Source organism: Suricata suricatta, chromosome 7 (genome assembly GCF_006229205.1).
Source record: "Suricata suricatta isolate VVHF042 chromosome 7, meerkat_22Aug2017_6uvM2_HiC, whole genome shotgun sequence".
Taxonomy (NCBI): domain Eukaryota; kingdom Metazoa; phylum Chordata; class Mammalia; order Carnivora; family Herpestidae; genus Suricata; species Suricata suricatta.
The window spans coordinates 73560673-73586690 of NC_043706.1; the positions used below are offsets into that span (position 1 = coordinate 73560673).

Consider the following 26018-nt stretch of genomic DNA (forward strand, 5'->3'; position numbering starts at 1 on the left):
TCAAAAAACAGAATTTTCAAAGTCACACGAAAACCAAAAAGGCTCTGGCAAAGAGTGTATGAACTGCGCCTTTTTCCTGGCCATGTTTTTAAGAAATAGAAGAAAGAGGCAGGGAGACCAGAGAGCACAAAGAGGTAACAATAAAAACAAAAAGCTGTGTACCTACCAGCTACAGATCCAGGTTGACCTGAGTGTTATGAAGGCAGGAGTGTAGAACTGTCCTCAGCAACCAGAAGGATCTTTGGAAGTGCTTAAAAATAGAAGTCACAGCCACCAACAATAAATGTGTTCAGTGCCGCTGTGGGAAGAAAACAGCAAATACTGCATTGAATATACTAGACGCTTAAGACATACAGACTTCTACCTTGTGGGATCTTTGCTTCCTCCTGACCATACCAACACCCAGGATGGCCCATTTAGAAATCAGTAATTCAATCACCCATAAGTAAGTATTAACTCTTTTCAAGACACCAAGCTAGCAGTTTGGGAAGGCAAAACAGAAGTTTCTGTCCCTGCTCTCAAAGCAATTACAACCTAGCTGGGGATGTGACTGATGTCTTCAGAAAGAGACAATAAACACCTCCAAGCAATCCCACCCTGCCAGACTTCCAGACCCAACAGGGCTTGGAGCAGAAAGGAAGACCTAGCTGCTCAGGGAGACTTTTTCCTACCTCTGCAGAAAGACTGGATGCCTGATTTTCATCATTTACTTCTCCGAGTTTCCATTTCCTTTTTACAAGTAACCCAGTGTGTCATGAGAGTTTCATTTTATAAAGTTGGTGGTATAGTGTAAGTACTAACTAAACAGTTACTTTTATTATTATTATTGTTGTTGTTGTTTTAAGTAATATCTCCTAGAGGAAGATCTTGAAAGGCAGGGCAATGCTTTGTGAATCCCACCCTGGAACTGAAATCCACTTCTCTATTATTATCAATACTTATGGACAATCAGTACTTATGGACACTAAATACGTCATGATTAAATGGATGTTTATTATTTACCATCAATCTGTAACTGCCACAGAAAATGTTCTTTGAGACACTGAAGCTGAGTTCCCAAAAACTCAACCTTATTCATGGCAGGCAAATGAACAACAAACATTTGAAAACCATCCTATTTATACCTAGTGTCCACCAGAAGATAATAGAAGCAGATTGATGAAACAGGCAATGTATGTTCAGATCAAAGTTGCCCAATAAAGGGGGTTTGTATTATGTAAGCCCCACACCACTCCCAAGCCAAGAACCTGGTGGAGTGACTCCAGTTTCAGCCTTACTTTTCTTTGCATGAAGGGGCCTCTGGGAGAGAAGCCCATTGTCCATGTGGCTATGCTGCCTGCAGGAGGAAACAGTCTCTAATTTCTCTCTACTGAGAAGGCACCTTCTCACAGGCCTCACAAAGAAGGCAAGTTGCTTCCACTAGTTGGTCAATGGTATTCAAAAAAGTAGGAGGAGAGAATTTCATTGATGTAGGTATTCATAATTCTGCTAGTAAAATGGCAGTTATTTAGAGCAATAATGCCTTTTTAATGTTTGAGGATATTTTATTTAAAATTTTTTTAAATTTTTATTTATTTTTGAGAGAGAGAGAGACACAGAGCGTGAGTGGGGGAAGGGCAGAGAGAGAAAGAGACCCAGAATCTGAAGCAGGCTCCAGGCTCTGAGCTGTCAACACAGAGTCCTACATGGAGTTCGAACTCATGGACTGAGAGATCATGACCTGAGCCCAAGCCAGATGCTTAACACTTAACCGACTAAGCCACCCAGGCACCTGAGGATATTTTAATATGTGAATTACCTTCATGAAAAACTTGTAAAATTAAAGAACAATAAATCACTGTGGAAACCTCAAATATTCTAATTCCTCTGCCCTGGAGAAGGCACCTTCCTTTAATTAGTACAAAAAATATCAGTCATTTTGGTATGATGAACAACTACTCTGGGATTCAGAGGAGAATAGGATCCCAGAAGCAGCTGGGCCTCCAGGAAGGGGTCATAAAAGGCACAGGGTTTGGAGCTCCTGGATGGTTGGTTAAGCATCTGACTTCCACTCAGGTCATAATCTCACGGTTTGTGAGTTCAAGCCCTGCATTGTGCTGACAGACCAGAGCCTGGAGCCTCCTTTGGATTATGTGTCTCCCTCTCTCTCTGTCCCTCCCTCACTCACACTCTGGCTTTGTCTCTCTCTCTAAAATAAGCATTAAAAAAAAGGCACAGGGTTTGGACTATTCAGCAAGGCAGAGGAGAGGCTAGCCTGAGAGAAAGAAAATGCAGAATGAAAGATCTGCTGGCTTTATTAAAGCTTTGCCAAAAAAGAATCATTTCTGTTGAGGATAAATAAAACCATGTACCTTGGTAATACAGGTCAGTCTTAATAATTTATATATACTGGGCTGTGTCCACCTATCTACAGCATCCATCTATCTCAAGATATAAAAACTGAGAGGTTAGAGAACTTGCATAACTGCCCTTGATGAAAATCCAGAGGAAGGAGGCAAGATGGTGGAGAAGTAGGGAGTCTTGTAAACTTCGTCCACCCACATCTATCAAACTGAGAAGGACATTACTCTTATCTGCAAGAGTGGGAGGAGAAAATACAGACTCCAGAAAGAAGACAACTTCAAAGATGCCTGGGTGAGTGAGTGTGACCAAACTGGGGAGATTGGAAAACAGGCCAGCCTGAGAGGTGCAGGGGAGGTGGGAGCCCCAGCCCACCACAGGGAAAGTGCGCAGAGTCCCTGAGAGACAAAGGGAAGAGAAAGAGAAACTGAACACACTCATAGTACTGTCTCTAGAGAATAGATAAAGAACTTAACCTGGGATGGAGAGAAAAACTCTCACCCCATATATAACCGCTGGGCAAGGGAGAGAACCCCTCCCGTATAGCTGGCGAATTCTTCCTTGGACTCAGCTGCACTGGCACTGACCCAGGATGACACCGGGAAAAAAAAAAACAGCCCCTCTCCCCCTGCATGATCCCGGCTGGGAGGCAGGCGGTGGCCTGCCAGAGTGCACCTTGCCTCCAGCAGTGACAGCAAGAATCCCGTGGCACCAGGAAAAACAGCCCCTCCCTATGCAATCCCAGCTAAAAAGCAGGCCGCCAAAGCAAGTACATCTTATCTGTAGTAGCATAAAAGTGCATGGACTAAACTTTTGAAGCAAGGTGGGCTTGGAAAATACAGCTTGGCTCCCCGGGGGGTGGGGGGGGAAGGAGATAGAACTCATAAGTGTGGCTTGCAGCACTTAGTTTCAGCAGAGCTTGGGGCGCCACCATTCTACTTTCTGCAACCATCAAGGCAGGGCTTCCAAGAGTAGCCCCAAGACCTACTTATACCAAACCATGCCTTATCCGCAAGGGGGAGCTGCTGCATTTTTGTATTTTTTTTTACTCTTTTTTTATCTTCTTTTTTAAATTTTCGCTATTTTCCTTTCTCTTTTCTCCCTCTTTTTTTTTCTCCTGCCATCCAGACAAATTCTCCCTTATCTCATCCTTATCTCTCCCCTCAGCTGACTATATGCTTTTAGACTGTCCATTTTCCTTTATGGTTCTGCCCCACCTTTGTTTTTTTCTTTCTTCTTTCCTTCTTCTCTTTCCTCTCCTTCCCTTTTCTTTCCTTCCTTTCCCCTTTTTTTGTCTGATTTGTCTGTGTGTTAGCTTGCTTTTGTTCATCTGTCTGTTTTCCTTTGCAGGGCTACCCCAAGAAATGAGCCAAAGAACGCATGATGGAGAGTCCCAAATATCGCTGAGTAGGGAAATAAAATAATCAAAGGCACAACAAGAGAAACTGAGAGACACCATTAAAAGAACACTTCCTGAAATGACAGGCCCTCGACAGTCAATTAGCCTCCTTTAACAGAGCAATACTAACAGGTGCACAGTGCACAACGGGCTTTTAAAACTAACAAGAGACAGAAAGCTAGCAAAAATGACAAAATAAAAGAACTCTCCTCTAAAAAACTCCAGAAAGAATTCACAGTCACAGAACTGCTCAAAACAGATCTAAGCAACATAACTGAAAAAGAATTTAGAACAATTATCATAAAATTAATTGTTGGGCTTCAAAAAAGCATCAGAGAAGCTACTGATATAATGACTAGGGACTTTCAAAATAGCTGTGATGAGTTAAAAAGGCTATAAATGAGGTGAATAATAAAATGGAGGAGGCCACTTCACGGATTGAAGAGGCAGAGAGAAGAACAGGTGAATTAGAAGACACAGTTATACCAAAAGATGAAGATGAAAAAAGAGAAATTGATCCAGGAGCATGAAAGGAGAATTTGAGACCTGAGTGATACAATCAAATGGAACAATATCCATATCATAGGAATTCCTAAAGAAGAAGAAGAAAGAGAAAAAGGTCCTGAAGGGGTGCTTGATCAAATTACAACTGAGAATTTCCCGAACCTGGGGAAAGAAATAGACATTCAAATTCAAGAGGCACAAAGAACCTCCTTAAGATGTAACTTGAATCAACATTTGGCACGACATATCATAGTGAAACTGGCAAAATATAAAAACAAAGAGAGAATTCTGAAAGCAGCTAGGGAGAAAAGGGCCCTAACATACAAAAGGAAACCTATCAGAGTGGTTACAGACCTATCTACTGAAAAGTGGCAGGCCAGAAATGAATGACAGGAAATCCTCGATGTGATGAACAGAAAAAATATGCAGCCAAGAATCCTTTATCCAGCAAGCCTGTAGTTCAAAATAGAAGGAGAGATAAAGGTGTTCCCAAATAAACAAAAATTGAGAGTATTCATCACCACTAATCCAGTCCTACAAGAAATCCTAAGAGAGACTCTATGAGGAAAATGTTGCAAAGAATACAAGGTACCAGAGACAGCACTACAAACATGTACTCTATGGAGAACACAATGAATCTAAACCCACATTTTTCAATAATAACACTGAATGTAAATGGACTGAATGTTCCAACCAAATGACACAGGGTAGCAGAATGGATAAAAAAAAAAAAATCCATCTATTTCCTATCTATAAGAGACTCATTTTAGACCTGAAGACACGTTCAGATTGAAAGTAAAGGGATGGAGAAATATCTATCATGTGACTGTAAGTCAAAAGAAAGCTGGAATAGCCATACTTATATCAGATAAAATGGACTTTAAAGTAAAGGCAGTAACAAAAGATGAAGAAGGACATTAAATAATAATAACAGAGTCTCTCCATCAGGAGGAGCTCACAATTATAAACATCTATGTGCCAAAATCAGGAGCACCCAAATACATAAAACAATCACAGACAGAAATAATCTTATTGATAAGAATGTGCTACTTGCAGGGGACTTTAATACTCCACTTACAGCAATGGATAGATCAACCAGACAGAAAATCACTAAAGAAACAATGGACCTGAATGATACTTTGGAACAGATGGAATTGATAGATATATTTAGAACTCTGCATCCTGAAGTTAGGAAATTCACCTTCTTCTCAAGTGCACATGACAAATTTCTACAAGACAGATCACATACTGGGGCATAAAGCAGCCCTCCATAAAAATAAATGAATTGAGATCATACCATGCATACTTTCAGATCACAATGCTATGAACCTTGAAATCAACCACAGGGAAAAGTCTGGAAAACCTCTAAAAATGTGGAGGTTAAAAATCACCCTACTGAAGAATGATTAGGCTAATCAGGCAATTAGAGAAAAAATTAAAAAATATATGCAAACAAATGAAAACAAAATACAACAACCCAAAATCTCTGAGACGCAGAAAAGGCAGTCTTAAGAGGAAAGTATATTGCAATCCAGGCCAATTTCAACAAACTTGAAAAAGCACAAATTCAAAATCTAACAGAGCACCTACTGGAACTAGAAGGGAAGCAGCAAGAGCACCCCAAACCCAGCAGAAGAAGAGAAATAATAAAGATCAGGGCAGAAATAAACAATATAGAATCAAAACAACAGTTGAACAGATAAATGAAACCAAGAGGTGGTTTTTTGAGAAAATAAACAAAATTAATAAACTGCTAGCTATGATCCTTAGGAAGAAAAGAGAGAGCACCAAAATACACAAAATCATGAATGAAAATGGATCTATTACAACCAATCCCTTAGAAATACAAGCAATCATTAGAGATTACTATGAAAAATTATATGCCAACAAACTGGACAACCTAGAAGAAATGGAAAAATTCCTAAACATACATGCACTACCAAAATTCCAAGGAGAAAAGATAGAAAGTATGAACAGACCAATAACCAGTGAAGAAATCGAATCCGTTATCAAAAATCTCCCAATGAATTAGAGCCCAGGGCCAGATGGCTTCCCAGGGGAATTCTACCAGACATTTAAAGCAGAGCTCATACCCATTCTTCTCAAACTATTCCAAAAAATAGAAATAGTAGGAAAACTTCCAAACTCACTCTACAAAGCCAGCATCACTTTGATTCCCAAACCAGACAGAGACCCAGCAAAAAAAAAAAAAAAAGAACTACAGACCAATATTCTTAATGAATCCAGATGCAAAAATACTCAACAAGATATTGGCAAATCAAATTCAATAGCATATAAAAAGAATTATCCATCATGATCAAGTGGGATTCAATCCTGGGTTACAGGGCTGGTTCAATATTCACAAATCCATCAATGTGATACTCACATTAACAAAAGAAAGGATAAAAACCATATGACCCTGTCAATAGATACAGAAAAAGCATTTGACAAAATACAGCACCCTTTCTTAATAAAAACCCTTGAGAAAGTCAGAATAGAAGGAATTTACCTAAACATTATAAAAGCAGTTTATGAAAAGCCCACAGCTAATATCATCCTCAATAGGGAAAAATTGAGAGCTTTCCCCCTGTGATCAGGAACACGACAGGGGTGTCCACCATCACCACTGTTGTTTAACATAGTGCTGGAAGTCCTAGCATCAGCAATCAGACAACAAAAGGAAATAAAAGGCATCAGAATTGGCAAAAAAAGAAGTCAAACTTTCACTTTTCACAGATAACATGATACTTTATGTGGAAAACCTGATAGACTCCACCAGAAGCCTTCTAGAACTGATCAATGAATTCAGTAAAGTTGTACGGTACAAAATCAACGTACAGAAATCAGTTGCATTTCTATATACCAATAATGAAGCAACAGAAAGAGAAATCAAGAAATTGATCCCATTCACAATTTCACGTAAAACCATAAGACATCTAGGAATAAACCTAACCAAGGATGTAAAAGACCTATACAATGAAAACTATAGAAAACTTATGAAAGAAATTGAAGACGACACAAAGAAATGGAAAAACATCCCATGCTCATGGATAAGAAGAATAAACATTGTGAAAATGTCATTATTATCCAAAGCAATCAACACATTCAATGAAATCCCCATCAAAATTGCACCAGCATTTTTCTCAAAGCTAGAACAAACTACCCTAAAATTTGTATGGAACCACAAAAGACCCCACATATCCAAAGAAATATTGAAGAAGAAAACCAAAACGGAAGGCATCACAATCCCAGACTTTAGCCTCTACTACAAAGCTGTTGTCATCAAGACAGTATGGTATTGGCACAAAAACAGACACATAGACCAATGGAATAGAATAGAGAACCCAGAACTGGGCCCACAAATGTATGGCCAATTAATCTTTCACAAAGCAAGAAAGAATATCCAATGGAAAAAATACAGCCTCTTTTGCAGGTGATTCTGGGAGAACTTGACAGCAAAAAGCAGAAGAATGCAACTAGACCACTTTCTTACACCATACACAAAAATAAACTCAAAATGGATGAAGGACCTGAATGTGAGACAGGAACCCATCAAAACCCTCAAGAAAAAAGTAGGAAACAGCCTCCTTGACCTCAACCACAGCAATTTCCTACTTAACACATCCCCAAAGGCAAAGGAATCAAGAGCCAAAATGAACTATTGGGACCTCATCAAGAAAAAAGCTTCTGCACTGCAAAGGAAACAATCAACAAAACTAATAGGCAACTGACAGAATGGGAAAAGATAGTTGCAAATGACATATCAGATAAAGGGCTAGTATATAGAATCTACAAGGAACTCACCAAACTCCACACCCAAAAAACAAATAACCCAGTGAAGAAATGGGCAGAAGACCTGAACAGACACTTCTCCAAAGAGGACATCCAGATGCCCAACAGAAACATGAAACAATGTTCAGCATCACTCATCATCAGGGAAATACAAATCACACTGAGATACCACTTCACGCCAGTCAGAGTGGCTAAAATGAACAAATCAAAAGACTATAGATGCTGGCAAGGATGTGGAGAAATGGGCACCCTCCTACACTTCTGGTGAGAATGTAAACTGGTGCAGCTGCTCTGGAGAACAATATGGAGGTTCCTCAAAATAATATCAGTAGAACTCCCCTATGACCCAGCAATAGCACTGCTAGGGATTTACCCAAGGGATACAGAAGTGCTGATGCATAGGAGCACATGTACCCCAATGTTCACAGCAGCACTTTCAACAATAGCCAAAACATGGAAAGAGCCTAAATATCCATCACCTGATGAATGGATCAAAAAGATATGGTATATATACACAATGGAGTACTACATGGCAATGAAAAAGAATGAAATATGTCCATTTGTAGCAAAGTGGATGGACCTCAAGGGTGTCATGCTAGGCAAAATAAGTCAGGCAGAGAAGGACAGATACCATATGTTTGCACTCGTAGGTCTAACGGGAGAAACCTAGTGGAGGACCATAGTGAGGGGAAGGGGGAAAGAGTTGGAGAGAGAGGAACGCAAAACTTGAGAGTCTATTGAATACTGAATACAAACCGAGGGCTGAAGCGGGAGGGGGAGGGGATAGGGAGGTGGTGGTGATGGAGGAGGGCACTTGTGGGGAAGAGCAATGGGTGTTATATGGAAACCAATTTGACAATAAACTATTAAAAAAAAGAAAAGGAAAGAAAATCCACAGCTACGAGACACTGGGAGCACACAGATACTTACTAAAAACTTCTGTCCTTTCAGGGCAGAAAGACAGACAGCCAATGTGAACCATTTGACCCAAATCTAAAAACGACTCATGGGATTTTGTTGTATCTTTCATAATTGAAGTAAAAAGGCTCAGGCCTATCACTGCCCTGTTTGTATCCACGCTCTCAGCAGGATCTCCAGATTCGGGATCTTTGCATATATATGGATGATGGAGTTCTGGCCTCTAAATGATGGAATAACAAATCCCTAAAATGCCCAATGCCCTAAGTTGTCATTACACACCTCCTTCCATTTCTATTCTACTTGTTTCTCAAAAGCAATGCCAGCCCCAATAATTCTGCCAACCTCATAATGCTCTCCTGACCTGCAACACAATCCTTTAGCAGCGTGAGCCAGGCTGGGACTTCTAAGAGCTACTCCCAATATTTCTTTCCCTTCCTCCTTTCGAGTTCATGGCGTTGGTCACCCACATGTCTTAAAGACAATGGATCCCCCATACAATTTTACTCAAAAGGTATGGATTATGCAGCATTCCACTCCATTCCTCTCTACTGCTCCACCATTAGCCCAGTTTTATTTATTCATCCGTCAAACTCATTAAGCAACAACTATGTGCAAGCTACTCTGCTTGGCACCCTGGGAAATCTGAGGCAATCTAAGATTCTGAAACAGCTGCCCTTAACGAGTTCACACTCTGGTGGGATTTGGGAAAACATTTAAAGACAACAACAATCTAAAAGACAGAGTAGGGGCAGGTAGGGAAAGAGAGGGACAGGAGGACAATTATGGAATAGCTATTATGGAATAGCTCATTGGTAATGCTAAACTAGGGACATACCCAATCAAGTTGTACTTTCCCTTGTGCTGAAAGAAAGCTTGAAAATTTCTAACCATGAGTGTGTTCTGTGTAGATACTGATTAGAGACTGGCTTGAAGTTGCTGCACAAAACATTGGCCTTAGATTGTAACTTATTTTAGGTCACTTGTGGGAGCTGATGGCGAAGTGAGGGACATACTGAGACCCTGTGACAAGTCATCCTGTGAGCCCTGCACAAAGAAACTTCATGAACAAAAAAACCCTCAATATTGCTGTTCTTACTTTCTTGGGAAAGAAACATCCAACCCAAATAATTCTAAGTCTGAATATTTCCCCAATTCTGAGTTAACAGAAAGAATTTAGGTTTGATAAAACTTGAAGCTTTCCTTAAATTAAAATTCAAAATGTCATCGGGAGTGACTTCTAAAGACCAAGTGACCATTACAGTAGAAAACAATGTGGCCATTAAAATAAATACAAAATTGATATTACATATGCAGAAGAATATTGAGTGAAAAACAGCAATAAAACAGAAGGTAAAAAAAAAAAAAAGAATGAATTTACCAACTAGAGTCCTTGAGAAAAAAAAATGCCCTGAAAGGGACCAGGAGTCATATAATTAGTTGGCACTTTCAGTTTACGTATTTGTTTCTCCTGTGAATCAGTTAACAATAATATGGAGCTCCCAATCTTCATTAGACAAACTCTTTCCTCAAAGCACCGATATCAGCTTGAAGGAAAGCAGCCAGAGACAGAGCCACCTGAGAGAATGAACACCTCTAGAAACATAGTTCATACAATCACACCAGGCTTAAATTCAATTGACATTTGGTTAAGTTTTTCCCTACTAACTAGTACATAGGGGATTGGGTGGAATAGAAGATCACTTACAGTCAAAAAAATAAGTTAAACCTCTGTGCATCTCGAGTTGTACTGTGAACTGACAATTTCTGAGCTATTAGATCTTAATGATGAAAAATGGAACTGAAAACCTGTGATGTAATTTTGTCCAAGGCCTGATGACAAACATCTTTTAGGTCAAGTGTTCATTCATGATTATAAGGAATGCAGCCATGCCCCCTTGGCCATTTCTATGGTAACTATGGCCCCCTGGCTTCTTGTTGGTTAATTGCTGCCAAGGATCTCATTGCTTCAGAGCCCAGCATGTTCACTGCAAGCCTAACTATAACCACCTTTCCTAGCATCAGCCCCAGCCTACCGAGGAGGCAACTACTAAACTTCTAGTGGACCGAGTTCCCCTCTCATCAGTATGAGCCCTGATGGCTTTCGTGAATGGAGTGTCCTCTGTGTCCTCCCATAGGACCTTTGTGGGTATTCAGGTCTCCTAATATATACAACTCAGCATGCCCAGTTCCCTCAAACTTCTAATCTCTTCCCTACCACCTGCCATTGCAACGCAGGCACTTCAACCTCAGCCAACATAAACCATTGCTTTCCTCAGGCTTCCCAAAGCTACTCTAGAAGTAAGTTTGCCCCAGCCTCCAGGGGCCTTGCTAGGATGTTAAATGACTTGTCCTGAAAGAATGTCCCCCAAATAAATGAACTCTTGCTTATTCAGTTTTACATCTCCATGCTTTGATCAAGTGTCCCTGAAATCCAATCCAATTATGCACTCCCCTGGCACTTACTGGTGAATGCTAACTCTTGAAGCTCCTCTAGAGCATAATCGCCTCCCCTTTAAGGTCCTGCAACCTCAACTTTGCTGGTACTAACCTTACTTATCAGCTTTGGAGTCAGAAGGAGGGCAGAGCATAGCTCCTGAGGGAGCACCTATGTCTTTGGTGAGGATAGGCTTCAGCAGTGCCTTCCACATGGGATAAATGCTTGGTCTTAATAGGAAGGTGCAAGTCACAGTCTTCAAGGTAACCTTCAAAATATCCTCATCCATGACTCGGGGTTTCGGGTTTTCCCATCTTGCGCCCTGATCTTAACAATAAACCTGCCTTGGCTGAGGATTCAACGGTCTTATGAGTTTGCTCCCCGGTTGTGTCAACTTGTAGGAGATAAGGAGTTCTTTGTAAGATGCCAAGGAGACCATCTGGTTCTCACACCTACATTTTAACTGTCTTTTTACTATTCTTGGTTTCTTATTATCCTATGTAGGGCATCAATACTAAGTAATAACAAGCCAATTTCATTTTCCTTGTGTGCCTTGTTTTCCCCCATACCTTTCAAATGCTGAATCATCGTACTTCAAGGGCATTTTCCTTCTCCAAGATGTCTTTCTAAGTCAGAACTGACTTTAAAAAATTAGCAATTGGGCCACCACATTTTGCCAGAGATCACCTGTCTCCATAAACCACTTGGAATAGGGTCCTCCTGGTCAATTGGATGATGAATGATTCAGCCCTGAAATTGCCACTTGATTTCTCAGGCTGTTATTGGTATCAATAGTGTCAATTCAAGTTCTCTGGGAAGCAGATGCAAGATGGTTAGAAATACAAGAGATTAATTGGAAGTGATGTCTGGAAACTATGAAGGAAAACAGAAGCAAGTAAGGCTCAAGACCACACTGCAAGTATGACACCACGAAAAGAGCAGAAAACACAGAGAATCATGTAAACAGAGCCTGAGATTGAGGTGCAGCTCTAGAAGAGTCTTGACCAGTCCAGTATGGAGACTGGCTCTGGAGCAAAGAATGCCTGTGGGAGTCTCTGGTGGGCAGAAATTGCTAGTACCAGGGATTTCCACTGTGCTAGTCATCCATGAGAGCTACTCAAGAACACCATGGCTTCCAATAGTAGTGGACCCCACATGCACTACAAGTGCAAGGAGATTGTCAGCTAAGTGCACTTGCGGGGGATTCTCTCTTGAAGAGATATCTAAGTGATACATCTACATGGTCACCACAGGGGAAATCCACAAAATTTACCTATGAGTTTCCTACATGAATTCTCTTTTGATACTGCATTTCACCAATAGTTCTAGCCTTTCTCCTTAAATTTGCAAACATAGCCTTACTGAACTAATCAAAATGTTTTGCTTTTGTATTTCTTATTACCTGCAACTGGAATAGTAGGTTCCCTCTCCTCATCACTTGTCAAGTGTCTTAGCAACTTAACCCCAGCTCAGTTTCTACCTTCTCCATGAGCCCTTCTCAGAGACCCATAAATAATGAGCTCCTTCTCCTTCAGAGTTATAGTATTCTCATAGCAAATAGTATACAATATCATGCTTATTTGTTTATGTGTCTTTCTGTCCAATTAGAGTGTGAAAGTTCATCATGCTCTGAGGCTATAAGCTGAATAACTTATAGTTGAAACTCAGAAGATGCCACTTAAGGATTTCTTTGCCCTCAGACAAATTTGATGAATGTGGCTCAAACCTCCTGATTGCACCATCTTGGATAAATTTTGTGTCTTCACCATTGAGAGCTGTGGCATCCAAGTCTATTTCCTTGAGACACCTTTGTCTCTGTTCCTGCCTCTGTTTAGCCAGTTCCATCCCTAGGCCAACCTAGAAGCAAAATCAACACTCTTCTTTTTTCCCCAAGAAGAAACTTAGTCATACTAGGAATAACATGATTATGGTTGTTGGATTGATAATTAAAAGAACCATCAGGGGGTGGGGGCACTTGTCCCAGTATTACATAGGACCCAACCCTACCTCCTCCTCTTCCCACAGAGCCCATGTCCATGGTTTTCAGAAGCCAGAATAACTGAGTATTTCCCTCACAGCTGGCACTTAATAAATACTGGTGTAATATATAAAGAATGAATAAGTGAATTAGTGGAACCTAGTCATATATATCTCTAAATCAAGCTGCATTCCAGATTGAGGTGGAATCAAGTTTTCCTGCAAAATACATCAAAATGGACAAGTCAGCACAAGGCATCTGGCTCCCATAAAATTTTGTGATGGGAGGAAATAAAAGCCTATATGGCAAAGAGGCTGGAATGTTTTCTAAACATTATACCTAAGAAGGAAAAGCAAAGCTGGAGCTGGGCGCCAGGAAAGATTCCTTGGTAAAGAAGGACCAGAGTGCTGTGACATGACAAGATGGGAAATAGTGAGCATACTGGATCCTTGTCACCAGAGCAGGCTTCCTTCCATGGCCAGCCCTGGAGCAAGGTACAGAAATGTGGCTTTAGCTGTGAATCCTCACAGGTCACATGTTCCCAACACCAAAAATGGCCTACTCCCCAGTCTTTCAGTGAACAGAAAATCTCTCCTCTCCCAGGACCTCAGGCTGGGCAGGAGCAAGCTGTTCTCACACCACATATGAAGCCTCAAAAGCATCATCTCCAACCCTTACCCCAGAGAGATATGCCAGAAGTAGTCACAGCATATCATAAAAGATAGGTTTACTAGAAAGAACAGTATTTTATCTACCCCTTCTTAATTGTGCTTTCAAATGTTGTTCTTTCCCCTCGCTTGGATGTTATGAATCACATCCTCGGAAAGTACAACCAGCTGAGTAAATCAGCACTCTGAAATGTCTTCAGAAATGAAGCTAGTTTGGTTGACTCATCAAATTGATGCAGCTCTAACCAAACACTTGAAGCCCTTAGACATGTATCCTCTGTTACTGATTCCAGATGAGTTATATTGGTGGCCAGGAGTTTGTCAAAACAAAAGGAAGACTGGCTTAATTTAGAGTCCTTAATCAGCATGGTTACCAATTTACCTAATAAATGAAGAAAGCAAAATCAGTCTGGGGATTAGCTTTAGGAATAGCATGACTAGTGTTATCCTTAAGCAACTTTGCTTCTAAAAGAACAATACTAAGGAGCTACCAAAGATAAGTTATGTTGTTAAAAGCATCTTTTATCGCTGTAGCAGAAAATTATAGACATCTAAACTCTGAATCCAGCAATAACTTTGAAAGAAGGAACAATATAATCTTTTATGTTCACACAATTTGCCCCTGTCTTCCAGCCTTGATGGAATAATTGAACATTACTGGTGGGGGGTAGGGGTGAGTTAAGTTGGCCACAGTTCAAGAGACTGGCTGAGGCTTGTCCATGCTATGCAAATAAAAAATAGGAGGTATTTTCATTTATCTCCCAAAATTGGAATGAATCTAAAATTGACAGGCAGAGAAGTATATTCACAGTATGATCTGAGGTAGGTGACTAAAGCGAGTCGCTTCCCCCTATCTTCTGTTTGTCAAAGAGATCTGATGGCAAACCTGAGTGAGGGGTCACAGGTACCACAACACGGGTGAGAGCTCCCTGGTGTGCCCTAGCTGATGAAAGGGAATCACAGGTGTCAGTCCTTACTGGGCACAGAAAACACTCTACTTTCTTAGACATGTGGCAAGAAAAAATGCCACTTCATTTTATAAACTAAAACAATACATCTCTCCAGACCACAATCCCTCAAATTGTATTCCAAACCATTTCCTTTTAGTCCAGTTCACCTAGTGCAGCTGTGGCTAGGAATTCAAAATAAACAGTGCTGATTCTGAGAGCCACAAAGCTTTGCACAAAAAAAAAATGAAAAAAAAAAGAAGAAAAGGAAAAGAAAACCAGTTACTATTGTTAAGGGAAAGACTGCATACAACTTTGATTCAAACCAGAGGAAAGGTGAGGCTAAAAGCCAAATGCAATAAAATATGAAAACTTCCTCTTCCTACAGACAGGCAGATTTGTCTTAATAAGTTTAATGCCCGATAAGCCTGTGCAAAGTCCAGGATGGATGACTACCCCAGCTCTAGTCAGAACAGCTTTGATTCTGACTTGGGTGGATCCAGCCCTGTAGAGGACAACTCCCAACACTCCCTCTGTTTTCTGGCCTTTCTCCATTTGGATCACCCACTCTAAGGCTCCTTTATCCACCTGTTCTCTCTTCAGTGAGATGCACCCTTATAGAGAAACCACCAGCCTACTGGATCCCTTCATATGACTTACAGATGACACTGCTGAGGGAGCAGGAAGAAGCCCTTGGAAAGCTAGCTGGTGCTCCCCTCACCCTTTGAGGAGCATAGGCTGGCACAGATATATGCCTATAGCCCTGTCTCCACTCTCCTCCTCAACTCTAACTCATAACCTAATATGGGAATGACCTTGATCCATGTCCCAGATCATCTGGAGCTTTGTCATTCCCAAAGAGCCACAGGTGACAATTTCCTAACCTAATCCTTACTAGGTGCTAATTAAAAGTGGTTAAGAAGAAAACCTTAACTTCAGCTCTATTCTCTTGGTCACTGTTTTTTACATTGTTTCTTTATGATTTTAAAGTAATGCTGGTTTATTGTAGAAAGCACAAAAGCCTATTCTTTTTCCTTCTTTCTTTTTTTGCAAATTATTGGACAGAAATTTGGGGCTTTTTGCATAATGGAGCATACTTATTTTCCCATGCCATTTAAAACTTTTTTGAAACACTGTAACGACTGCATACCATCCGTTCATGGAAGTACCTCCATTTTTCTTTCAGTTTTACTAAGGTATAATTGACAAAATTGTAAGCGCTCCATTTTTACTCTCTCACACATATTTTATGTTTTTGATATCACAATTTACAGCTTTTAACTTTGGGCGCCTATTAACAAATCATTGTAGTTATAATTATTTTTATACATTTGTCTTTTGATCTTCATTCTAGAGTTATAAGCAACTTACCCACCACCATTATAGCATTAGAGTATTCTGAACTTAACTATATATTTGCTTTTATCAATAAGTTTTATTTTTCCATATGTTTTTCTGTTACTAATTAGTATTCATCATTTCATCTTGAAGAATACATTTTAAAGCCTTCCTTAAAGGTCAGCCTAGTGGTGATGAACTCTGGCTTTTGTTTGTCTGGAAAGTTTATCCATCTTTCAATTCCGAATGACAACTTTGCCAGGAAGACTATTTTTGATTAGCAGGGCTTTTTCCCCCTCCTTGCAGCATTTTGAATCCCACTCTGTCTGGCCCACAAAGTTTCCACTGAAAACAGTCTTATGGGGGTTCCTTTGCACATAACAAGCTGCTTTTTTGCTGCTTTTAAAATTCTCTCCCTGTCTTTAGCTTTTAACAATTTAAATTATATGTCTCTATGTAACTTTCTGTGGTTCCGCTTTAGAACTTCTGGGATTTCTGGTGGATGTTTATTTCCTTCCTCAGATTAGGGGAGTTTCCAGCCATTATTTCTCTGAATAAGCTTTCTGTCCCTTTCTCTCTCTCTCTCCCCCTTTGGAGACCCCTATAATACATATATTTGTTTGCTTACTCATGTCCCATAAGTCTCTTAAGATCTTCACTTTTTCATTCTTTTTTCTTTGCTCCTCTGATTAGATCAATTCTATTGCCTGTCTTCAAGTTCATTTATCTTTACTTCTGTTTGTTCTAGTCTGTTGTTGAACCCCTGTATTGCATTTTTCAGTTCAATTATTATATTCTTCAGGTCTGTGATTTCTATTTGGTACTTTTTTTATATTTTCCATCGCTTTGTTGAAATTCTCACTTTGTTCATGCATTGTTCTCCCAAGCTTAGTGAGCATTTTTATGACTGTTATTTTGAACTATCAAGTAAATGGTTTATTTGTTTCACTAAGATCTATTTCTGGATATCTGTCTTGTTGTCTTGTTTGGAACATATCTCTCTGTTTCTTCATTTTCCTTAACTCTCTGTGTTGGCTTCTGAGCATGAGATCAAACAGTTACCTTTCCCAGTCTTGATGGAGTGTTCCTATATAGGAGATGAAAACCTCATCAATCAGTCCTGCCTGAGCTTTTAATTGTCTCTCAAACCTCTGTGAGTGTCCAAACCACCCTCTTTATTCTTAGAAGCTCCCAGCAGTTGAAGGTATGCCAAGACCCATCAGTGTTCCAAATGAGAGAATTGCATTCAGCACCTAGATGCACAGTAATTAGAAGCTGGACCCCCAGGCAGTAGCTGGGAAAGTTTGTAGTTAATACTCTTTCAGGGAGAAACTGGAAGATGAGTATTGTTGCCTGCTTCCTCTGTGTCAGTCTGGTTTATAACCCTGGGGGTGGAGGGTGAGAGCTGCTCTTTTGCCCATTAAGAACTGCTTCTTTATTTGCTACTTCCTGTAAGACTTGTGAATACAAGCCCTATTGGCTCAGAGCCAGGCAAATCCAGAGGGCCCATTTCTCAGAGAACAACTACAAAAGCTGGCATGCCAGATGTGTACATAAGCTCCTTCCAGGGAGATACTGGACACTTGGATCAGGCCAGAGGGAGAAGACAGAAGAGGTGTCTGCCACTTTCCCCAGTCTCCAGGGAGGATTCCAATTAGCCCCTAGATGTGTGCTAATATCTTGGAGATGGACATTTTTGCCTATTTTCTCTGTGTGGAGCCCTGGGCAGGGAGGATGGGGGGATAGCCCCAGTGAGTGCCCCATATGCCCACCGGTGAGCAACTGCTCCTTTGTTTTAGTCTTGTGGATCTCAGGGATGCAAGCTCTCTTGGCTTTCAGAGCTAGATGTTTTGAAGGGCTATTCCTCTGGTGGAAGACTTAAAAGCTGGGTCAAACCCTTCACTCCTCAAGAAGAATCTGGCAATTATGATTTCCCTCTCAAGTATCTGGTGCTATATCAGTAGTGTGGTTTATAGCAAGACTGTCTTAGCCTTTCCTACCTGTTTCAATGTGAATATTTTCTCATACAGCTAATATGGAGAAGTTGCTCAGCTAGTTCCTAGATTTCTTTCAGAGGTAACTGCTTTATGTGTCACTTATATTCAATGTATTCATGGGAAGATAGGAGTTCAGGGGCCTTCTATGTTGCCATATTGTTTTACTCTGAGTACCTTAAGTGTACCACTGGGCCTTATTGTGATATGTTCATTTATGCATTACCCATTATTTCCTATGGTCTGGGTTCTTAGCCGTTGTGGGAAAATTCAAGGCACATATAAACAAATTGGGCTCATCCCTTATCTACACCTAGATATAGTTTACCATGTCTTTTAGAGATGAGTAAATCTTCCAGACAAGTTGGGAGAGTGTCACTTGCCCTGACAAGCCAACAGGAAAGGCAGCGTGCTGAGATAGCACACCTGTCAGCAGCTCTGGAACCCTCTTTCCTTTTCTCCTCTCCTCTGCTTTGGAGGCTAGGTAAGGGGCCACACCATGGAACCCCCTGCCCTCGAGTTACTAGTGGACTTTGTGTCTGGTGATGACAAGAGGTGACAGAGAGAGGAACAGGAAATTATCTTTTCCCTTAGCTTCCTTCCTCCACCAACGAGCAAAGTTCCTCACATCCCAGCTTCTCTCAAGGCAGCCTTTCCATATGACTCTCTGTCCTGGTTGTTCCTCTCACTCTCCACACCCTTCCAATCCTTCAGACCCTATTTCTAGCACCATTATTAATTCCCCAGTCATGCCTCCAAGCTTTGCCCACACCTTTGTAAATAGTCCCTTAACTAAAACCTTAAGTTATCCTATTCTGTTTCCTTCTGGGCCTCTGACTTATATTGCAAGGATGTGCAATTACCCCTTTACTTAGAGCATAACCTTGTAATACGCCTCTAAGTAGAGTCAGCTCAAGGTTTCACACACCATTTTGCTTTTTCAGATACTTTGAGTCACTATCATGAAAGAACAGAGGGCAAACCGGCAAAACAAGTCATAAAATGTTTCAACCCATGATATGTACTGTATAGATGTGGGGCAAAAAATGTGCTCTACAAACACACATGACAAAGAACCATTCAAACCAAATCCCTGAGGGTAATGAGAATTTTAACGGGGTAAAACAGCCCTCACTTGGATCAGAGAGCCTCCCCACCTATGTTAAACTATGCCAGACTCTGACTGCAACTTGAAGCTTGTTCTGGCATCAGTATAACTCATGTCAAAGGGAAATATATGAAACCCAGTACCTCATTTATTTATTTATTGAGTGTCTCTATGTGCCAGTCCATGTTCTTAGTGACTATATCACCTCCAACTAAGGCTTTTACTCTTATATTCTCCAGTCATGAAACTAAAAGCAAGTCACGCATCATTAACATCCTCATCCTCATCCTTATCCTCATCTCTTACTAGCCATTAGATATTGGTTTCTCACTTTCAGGGTCACATCTTCAATCTTCCATCACTCAGGACTCTCCCTTAAGTTTTACACAAAGTATCCCTATATCCTACTCACTAACAAATGCCTAACTTTTGGCTGTCTTATATTTTCCTTTCCATAATGCCTTCCCTTCTACCTCATGGAGATATCTAGGACTTTAACCTTTCATTTATTTCTATTCGTCTATTCCCTCTAGGATCTCCTTCCTTCCTTACCATTGCCCTAAATTTCTTCCTGCTTTTTAAAAAAAATTTTTTTTAACTTAAAAAATTTTTTTCATGTTTATTTATTTTTGAGAGAGAAAAACAGAGCACGGGTGGGAAGAGGCAGAGAGAGGAGACAGAATCCAAAGCAGGCTGCAGGCTCTGAGCTGTCAGCACAGAGCCCAACATGGGGCTCAAACCCACAAACCATGAGATCATGACCTGAGCTGAAGTCAGACGCTTAACTGACTGAGCCACCCAGATGCCCCTAAAAATTTTTTAATGTTTACTTATTTTTGAAAAAGAAAGAGAGAGAGCATGCACAAGGGATAGAGGGGCAAAGTGAGAGGAAGACAGAGGATCTAAATTGGGCTCCATGCTGAGAGCAGAGAGCCAGGTGCAGGGCTTGAACCCATGAACTGAGATCATGACATGAGCCAAAGTTAAATACTTGACCAACTGAGCCACCCAGGCACCCTCCTTCCTGCTTTTAATGTCTCCACTGTTCAAATTGTTCTTTATCCTGCCATCCGTGGAATGTTTCTAAAATTACCTCTGCTCATGCCATTCTACAAATCTTAGAAAGGCATAACAATCCTGAACTTTTTCCTCTTCTTTAAACTTGACATGATCTCCTGACCTTGGAAGCTGGCTCATGTTGTGTTCTCCCGCCCAGGATGTTCTTTCCTCTCCCTGCCTTCATGAGCTATGTAACCACAGAATTCAAGTCTATCATCACCTCCTCACTCTGGTGCATGAGACTGAGAGATTTTATGTTTCTGCCACAGGATAATCAGTGAAACCCTCTATTAGAGATTGCATTGTCTAACACTGCTTTTGTAGGCATAGAGTCTTCCAGAAATAATTACAAGCACAGAAATAAGTGCAACAGGTACCTCTGGGTTGGCACAGGTTGACATGGAATGTTTTTAGGATCAAAGGACTTGTGACCTCTGTTCCCTCTGTTATATCCCTATTCCCATTGTCCTGGTTCATAAGTCCACCATCGCTTGCCATATACTAGGGCAGCCCCTCTACCCGAACATGCTTCCTGTGCTTGTTTGCTTATTACCTGCTTTCCGCACTAGAGCAGGGATTTTGTATACCATTTACTTATTTACAACACCTAGAGCATTTCCAGGAATCAGTAGTTCAATAAATATTGTCTGGATGACTCAGAAAGAAAGCCTCCTAACTTCTCTTATAATCACTAAGTCATGTATGCCTCATGTATGCCAGATTGGAGGGGCCAGTGAAATTTGAGCTACCCAGCTAAAGCTCACATTTCTTCATGTCACTTCACTTCTCAGAAGTTTCAAATGCTTCCCTGCTTCTAACTAGCTATGATATAAATGCTATAAAATTCAACCTAATGTGGTAGGGGAAGTGTCTTTGATCTTGCCCCTCCTTGCATACTGATTTCATTTGTCACCATTCCTGTTGTCATATTTTACCCTGCAGAAACATGCAGGAATTTGTTGCTTCCCCTACACATCATGATGTCCCTCCCTTCATGCCTCTGCTCACACTGTCTGCACCTTTCCCCATTTTTTTAAATCTCTCTCAGACCTACTTTGAAATACACTAAAAATGAAAACACAATTTATCAAAATTTGTGGGATGTACCATAGTCTCACCTTCCAAGGGCTGGGGTAGAGCCAGGGCTTTTTCTGGGCAAGGAAACAGGAATGAAAGCACTTTGAGCATGTTGAAGAAAAGGTGGCTAGGTCACAAATGAGAGAGTGTGAAGTGGGGTCAAGCTGGCCAGAAGATTCTGAAGGCCAAGTAGACCACCAGAGGAGTTTGGATATTATTTTGAGGATTACAGAAAATACCCCTCCCTGTCTCCCAATGCTCATGTCCTCTTTTCAGTCATGGGTCCAATGTGACAAGAAATGACTATCCAAAATTTGGAAACAGACAAAAGAGATTGCTAATGACAAAGACACTTGCCTTGATTAAACTTTATGTAGGTTCCTCTGAGCCCTCTTTTCAACTAGGTCTCAACTTTGGGCTTCCACGTCCATCCTTAAAGAGTCTAATTTTAATAATCCTGCTGGGTCAATTTATCTAGAATTTCCCTACCCTTGATACGTGATCACAATTCATATCTAAACAAATTCCTCAATTCCTACCAACCTCCAGGTGATATCTGATGACTGGCCTGACTGCAACAGAACTCCTGTTAGGTCACTATAGCAAGAATCTCCTTACCCTTGATATCTCTTCTCAATCATTTTCCATACACTGACTCTCACATGGCTCCTCAACTATAAATCTTTACTTGTCTTTGCTGTATTTGAGCCCATTTCTGTATGAGATCTTATGTCCCCTGTTGCAATAGTTTCTAAATAAAATATATTTTTACCACTTTAATTACTGTCCAGCTCATGTTCTTTTAGATGCTAGGTGACCTTACAGTGGAGTGCTTAGCATTTTCTAGCAGATCTTTTGTAGATTAACTGGTACCTTTGGTTGATGTGGCTATTTTACAATTCTGTAGGGGTAAACACTAACTTATAAAAAACTGGTATCACTGCAAATAGTTTCTGTCAGAGAACAAAAGGCCAGAGATTGCTGCTTAGCGCAATACAAATAAAATTTGTCAAGAGATCCACCTGATCTCTCCCTGGTGAACATAAATAAATAAATAAATACTATAGAATAAAAACCATAACCTTAAAAATCAGTTTATTACCCTTAGGATATTAACCTGCCTTCTATCTGTTAGTTATCTCTCTTCAATATTCCTTTGGTTGACTAAGCATTTAAAAATTTTATTCAACACCTCCTCTGAATTGGTGATAACATTGTACAATTCATTAATCAATTGAATAAAATCTTGACACATGCACAACATAAAAGAAATCTGTGGCATCACTCATCTAAATTTCCACCTTAGGAAACTAGAAAAAGAAGAGCAATTAAATACAAAGTAAACAAAAGAAAATTAATAATAAAAATTAGAGCAGAAATCAATCTAATTGAAAATAGGAAGTCAATGGAGAAAAAAATTGACACTGGTCCTTTAAAAATAATCAGCAAAATCAATAAGCCTCTAGCCAAGCTAACTAAGAAAAAAGAAAAGATACAAATTACTAATATCAGAAATGAAAGAGGGGACTTCACTACAGATCTCATGAACATTACAAGAACAATAAAGAAATACCATGAACAACTCTGTACCTACAAATGTGACAACCTAGATGAAATGGAACAATTCCTTAATAGACATAATTTGCCAAAATTCACACAACAAAAAACAGACAATCTGATATATCTATTAAAGAAATTAATAATCTTCAAAACAGAAAGCACCAGGCTCAGACATGTTCACTGGTGAATTATACCATTTAAGGAAGAAAGAATACCCATTATCTAATCTTTTTCAGAAATCAGAATCAGGGGGAATACTTTATAACTCATTCTATAAAACCAGCATTATCCTACTACCAAAACCAAATATATTTTAAGAAAATTACAAGCCACTATTTCTTATGAATATAGATGCAGAAACTCCCAACAAAATATGGCAAATCAGGTCCAACAATGTATACAAAGAATTACATAACACTACAAAGTGAAATTATCCCAGGTATGTAAGGCTGGTTCAATACTGGAAAATCATTTCTTTTAATCCATCACATCATCAGGGTAAAGAAGAAAAATCACATGATCCTATCAATAGATGCAGAAGAAGTTTTTGACAAAATCCAACACCTATTCAGAAGAAAAATAGTAAACTAAGAAGAGAGAGGAAGTTTCTTAACTTGATAAAGAATATCAACAAAAAACCTAAAGTTGGCACCATATGTAATGTAAGAAACTTGAAATTTACCCATTAAGATCAGAAACCAGGAAAAGATGTCACCTCTCACCATTGCTTTTTAACATTGTAGTGGAAGTCATAGCTACTGCAATGAGATAAGAAAAGGAAATGAAAGGTATACAGATTGGGAAGGAATAAATAAAATTGACTTTGTTCACAGGTGACATAATTATCTCTGTAGGAAATCTGAAGGAACTAACAAAAACACTCCAGAACTAATAAGAAGTTATAGTAAGGTTGCACAATACAAAGTTAAGATTCAAAGTCCATTGCTCTTCCAAAAATAAACTGTTAGGACTATACCAAAATAAAAAGCTTTTGAACAGTAAAGGAATTCATCAACAAAATAAAAAGGCAGCCTACTGAATTGGAGAAGTTATTTGCAAATAATGTATCTGTCTAATAAGGGATTAATATCCAAAATATATAAAGAACATACACAATACTATACCAAAAAAATCCAATTAGAAAATTGGCAGCAGACATGAATAGACATTCTTCCAAAGAAAACATACAGATGGCCAACAGACACATGAAAGATGCTCACCCTCACTCATCATCAGGGAAATAAATACAAAAGCACAACGAGATACTACCTCACACCTATCAGAATGGCTAGTATCAAAAAGATTAAGAAATAAGAAGTGTTGGTGAGGATGTGGAAGGAGGAAACTCTTGTGAACTGTTAGCAGGAATGTAAATTGGTACAACCACTGTGGAAAACAGTATGGAGTTTTCTCAAAAATTAAAAATATAAATACCACATGATCCAGTAATTCTACTATTGTGTATTTACCCAAAGAAAGCAAAAACACTGTTTCAAAAAGATATATGCACCCCTATTCTTACTGCAGTATTATTTCCAATAGCCAAGATATGGAAGCAACCCAAGCATCTGCTAATAGATAAATGGATAAAGAAGATGTGGTGTATATGAAGGAATGTTATTCAGCCATTAAAAAAGAATACAATCTTGCCATTTTCAATGACATGGGTAGATCTAGAGGGCATTATGCTAAGTGAAGTCATACAGAGAAAGACAAATACCACATGATTTCCTTATATAGGGAATATAAAAAACAAAATAAATGACCAAAAAACAAACAAAACAGAGAACTGGTGGTTGAAAGAGGGGAGGTGGGTGAAATTGATAAACACAATTGAGATACTAACTTCCAATTAGAAGATAAATAAGCTATGGAGATGAAAAGTACAACATAGGGAATACAATCAATAATAATATTGTATGGTGTACGGTGACAGATGGTGATTCCAGTTATCACGGTGAGTACTGAGTAATATACAGAATTACTGAATCATTATGTTATACCACTAAAGCTAATATAGCAATGCATGTTAATTGTACTTCAAAATTTTTAAGTCAATTGTTTTCCAGAGGCACCTGGGTGGTTCAGTTGGTTAAGCCTCTGAATTTGGCTTAGGTCATGATCTCACAGTTTGTGAGTTTAAGCCACATTGGGCTCTGTGTTGGCACCTCAAAGACTGTTTCAGATTCTGTCTCCCTTTCTCTCTCTGCCCCCTCCCCTGATCTCATTTTCTCTTCAAAAAATAAATAAACACTAATAAAGTCAGGCACCTGGGGGGCTCAATAGGTTAAGCATCCGAATTTGGCTCAGGTCATGATCTCACAGTTTGTAGTTCAAGCCCCACATCAGGTTCTCTGTTACCAGCAGAGTCCACTTTGGATTCTCTGCCCCTTCTCTGTTTGCACTTAGTCTCTCTGCCTCTCTCTCAAAAATAAATATTTAGCTGATATGCCATTTGTCACTATCTTTTCCCATTCTGTCAGTTGCCTATTAGTTTTTTGTGTTTCCTCTCCAAAATCTACAAGGAACTCACCAAACTCCACACTCAAAAAATGAGTAATCCAGTGAAGAAATGGGCAGAAGACTTGAACAGACACTTCTCCAAAGAGGACATCCAGATGCCCAACAGACACATGAAAAGATGCTCAGCATCACTCATCAGGGAATACAAATCAAAAACCACACTGAGATACCACTTCACACCAGTCAGAGTGGCTAAAATGAACAAGTCAAGAGACTATAGACGCTGGCAAGGATGTGGAGAAATGGGCACCCTCCTACACTGCTGGTGGGAATGTAAACTGGTGCAGCCACTCTGGAAAACAGTGTGGAGGGTCCTTAAAAAACTATCAGTAGAACTCCCCTATGACCCAGCAAGAGCACTGCTAGGGATTTACCC

General features: G+C 39.8%; 1 long non-coding RNA gene across 1 annotated transcript in view; it reads right to left on the bottom strand.

Annotated features, from left to right (window-relative positions):
• LOC115296349 overlaps positions 1-26018 on the bottom strand; it is a 475474-nt gene that overhangs the window by 409838 nt on the left and 39618 nt on the right. Inside the window, exon 2 of the long non-coding RNA XR_003910860.1 lies at positions 167-298. This is a non-coding gene — a long non-coding RNA (uncharacterized LOC115296349). The remainder of the gene's footprint in view (positions 1-166; positions 299-26018) is intronic.